Source organism: Myodes glareolus, chromosome 24, assembly GCF_982192425.1.
Source record: "Myodes glareolus chromosome 24, mMyoGla1.1, whole genome shotgun sequence".
NCBI classification, from domain to species: Eukaryota; Metazoa; Chordata; class Mammalia; order Rodentia; family Cricetidae; genus Myodes; species Myodes glareolus.
The window spans coordinates 22,256,759-22,260,667 of record NC_142049.1 but is presented as its reverse complement, the minus strand read 5'-3'; positions in this window follow the sequence as shown (position 1 = coordinate 22,260,667).

Here is a 3,909-nt window from a genome sequence, read left to right as displayed (position 1 = left end):
TCCTTGCTAATGTATTTCTGGATACCAACACTTGCATGTGTGCAACAGTACACAGGTTATATGGCGTTTAATAACAAGTGAATCCCAGTTACGGGTAAGGAGAAGGGGACCAGTCTACCTCATTGGTAGAGCATAGGACAATAACCCTGCAGAGAACATGATGAGGGTCCCAGACCCTCTCACCCCTCATCCTTCCTTCCACTATGTCACATGTGTCCAGATATGTGGATGATGTGTGTGTATTCACATGTGAAGCTTATAGGAGTAGAGGTGAGGGTAAAACCTTGGGTGTCAGCTTTTGATTACCTCTTGGTTTGAGTGTCTTTTGTTTGCTACTGCATAAATCAGGCTTGCCGGCACATCCTGCCTCCCTGGAGGTGTGCTGTGATTACAGATGGCTGTTGCTGCGTCTGCCCCACATGGATTATGGGAATCCAGACTCAGTTCATCATGCTTCTGTGGTAAGCACTTTGCCCACTGAGCCATCTACTAGGCCTTGTGTTTTGAGACAGGATCTTTCTATGATGCTCAATATGGCCTTGAACTTGTAACCCTCCTGTCTCAGCTACTCAAGTGCTGAGATTGTGGGTGTGCACCCCTACGCCTGAACTCACGTGTAGACCTAGAACTTGATAGAAGTGCAGAAGACCAATGGACCCGGCAGAACTGTGATACTGGAGCTGTTCTGGAGACACTCTCAATCAAAAGCCTTTCTGGTTTTCACCTCCCATCCTAGTTCCTTGTCTTCCCCATTGATCTGAGAGGATCTTAGAGTCTAGTTCTTATTCTCGGCTGGAAGCTGGATAGATGTCAACTCTCCACTTCCTGGAACTTTAGAGTCGTGCATCCTGCTGACCGCCAGGTTTACAAAATAGGCAGGGTAAAGGGATGTGTGTGTATGTGTGTGTGTGTGTGTGTGTGTGTGTGTGTGTGTGTGTGTGCTCGAGAGTGCACACATGATGGGGAGTGCCTGTACCTGTGTGTACGTCAGAGCAGAGGAGTTTGATGGTTTCCCTTCATTAATTGCATCTACAAAATTTCCCCTTCCTTTACCTCTTGACTAACATCATCAGCCAGGAAGATCTTCTGAGTCCAGGTCTTTATTTCACTGGCTTCCCTTCCCTCCATGTCCCTCCTCTACACTGTTTTTTAGGACTCATTACCGTGCATGGCTCCTCTCCTGGGTGTGCCACCCTCTCTGTAGATTCCCACCCACTCTTGAAGAAGCAGGTCCAGTGCCTCTTCCGCCCTAAAGCATCTCCCGTTGCCCCTGGCGGTTAGTAATTTCTTCCGTCTCACACTTTCACATCACTGTGTTCTATCTCCACCCAGAAGAGCACTTGCCAGACGACCTGACCAGTGCCTGCTTGCTGGTCCATCACCATTAAACTGTGAACTTGTTCACTGGATCCATTCATCTGATGATTGCTTACGGCTGACCTAAAGCCCAGCAGATAATTGCTGCTCAACATTTATCTGTTCCAATAAAGGAAGGAGTAAAAAGAGAGAGAGAGAAAAAATCTCATCTATCCAGGTTGGAAAAGCCTCAGGCAAGTGGGGTGAGTGGTCCTGAGAGAATCCAACGGAGGCTCCCCTCCTCCCAGCCTCCCCGCTTGTCCTCCCAATGCTCCCACTTCTTCTGTGATTTAATTGGGATTTGGCACTCCAGCCTCTTGGCTGGCCCCTCGGAAAAAGAGCCATCAGCAGTGAGAGCTCTCCATGTTGCCTGCTTCACACCTACGGGACTTGCTGAGATGCCACCTCTGCCCCCTTCACCCCTCCAGCACTGAACTGGAAGTCCAGGGACCCTGCAAAGGACTGGATGACACAAAAAAGTACTTCAGAGATGGCCCTGCCCCTGGCAGAGCCTTAGCCCAGCAGTCTGGGAGCTTAGGAAATTAATGAAAAGGGACTCACTTGGATTTTAGGCTGGCCATCAGAGGCCCCAGTGACCCCCTGGAGCTGGCAGTATTACAGGGCTAATCTGCTGACCGCAGGAGCTCAGTTGGTGTCCATTTGCTGGGCTTGCTTCTCAGGGGCAGCCAGGCCCTGTGTCCTCATGCCAGACAATGAGCTGCTGTGGGGAGGCAGCAGACACACTGCTGTAAATGCCAAGTAGGGCCTGCAGTGCCAGGATTCAAGGGAGCAACAATTCCCTGGCAGCTTACTAGACTGAACCCTTTGGGCTCCCCTCACTGATTCAAAAAGAGATCTGGAAAAAGCTGACATGCAAAAAAAGGCCCTTTGGAGGGATGGTTTCTTTTGGTCCACCCCAGATCTATGGGGGCCAGTGTCTGCTGTTCCATCTGAAAAGACACTCGGGCTCCCAACCAAGTTGCTGCTGACAGTAAGGACCACATCTTCACTTCCTACTAGCTGTGTAAGATGACTCTTGACCAAACAGGACTGTCCATGCTCTTGAGCGAGCAGGCTGTGCCCAGGGGACCATTTCATCCCTAGTGTCTTAATTCTTTGACTCTAGAGAGATTCTCTGCGGGTCTCTGCAGTTGTTTCCGGCTTCTCAGTAGAAATGTTGGACCATGGTCTGAGGAGATGGCTCAGTGTGCTGAAGTACTTATAAGGGAAGCTTGAGAATCCCAGCTCAATCCTCAAAGCCTGTTGGGGTGGGGGGGGAAAGCCAAGCATGGTTGCAAATTCTCATCATCCCAGTGGTGGGAAGGTGGAGACAGTTGGATCCCTGGGGCTTGCCAGCCCTCTAGTCTAGCATACTAAGAGTCGTAGGTTTCTGTGCTCTGATACCATGACCAAAAGCAACTCGCGGAGAAAAGGGTTGATTTTAGCTTACAGTTCCACACCACTGAGAGAAGTCAGACCAGGAATGTGAATGGAGCAGGAACCTGGAGCTGATGCAGAGGCCACGGATTAGTGTTGCTGACTGACTCGCTGACTCATGGCTTGCTCAGCCTGCTTTCTTATACCATACAAAACCACAGTCCAGGGGTAGCACAAGCGACATTGAGTTGTACCTATGCATCAATCATTAGTCAAGAAATGCCTCCACAGACTTGCCTAGAGGGCAGTCCTATAGGGTCCCTGATGACCCTAGTGTGGTGGTTTGAATGAAAATGGCCCCCATAGGCTCACAGGGAGTGGCACTGTTAGGAGGTGTGGCCTTGTTGGAGTGGGTGTGGTCTTGTTGGAGTGGGTGTGGTCTTGTTGGAGTGGGTGTGGTCTTGTTGGGGGAAGTGTGTCACTGTGGGGGTGGACTCTGAGGTTTCAGAAGCTCAAGCCAGGCCCAATGTCCCTCTCTCTTCCTGCTGCCGGCCGATCTGGATGTGGAACTCTCAGCTACCTCTCCAGCACCGTGTCTGCCTGTATGCCTCCATGCTTCTTGCTGTGCTGATAATGGACTAAGTTAGCCACAGATGAATATTTTCCCTTATAAAAATTGCCCTGGTCCAGGAAACCTTGACTGCTCTTAGGACTGGAGAGGGAGGGGGAGAGGGATTGGGGGGAGTGGGAGGGTATTGGGAGGAGGGGAGGAAGTGGAAATTCTTATAAATAAATAAATAAATAAATTACCCTGGTCATGGTGTCTCTTCACAGCAATAGAAATCCTAACTAAGACAGCTAGCTTGTGTCACGTTGACATAAAACCTAGCCAGAATACTTGGTGTGTTCTTAGGACAATGGGAGGAACTTGTCTCAGAAAAGCAGGGTTAACAGTTCCCGAGGAACTCTAGATTGAGGCATGGGTATGTGAACACACACCTACACGCATACACATACACTCCATACCCACCTACCCCCTCACCCAACAAAAACAAACAAAAAAATAGCTCTGAGCTCTAGGAAAACTTTTGAGGCCTTGTTTGTATAAACTCCCTGGCACGGATGCTTACAGGATCAGAATTTTTACAGGCATAAGGCAGACAGTTTGATTGGTTT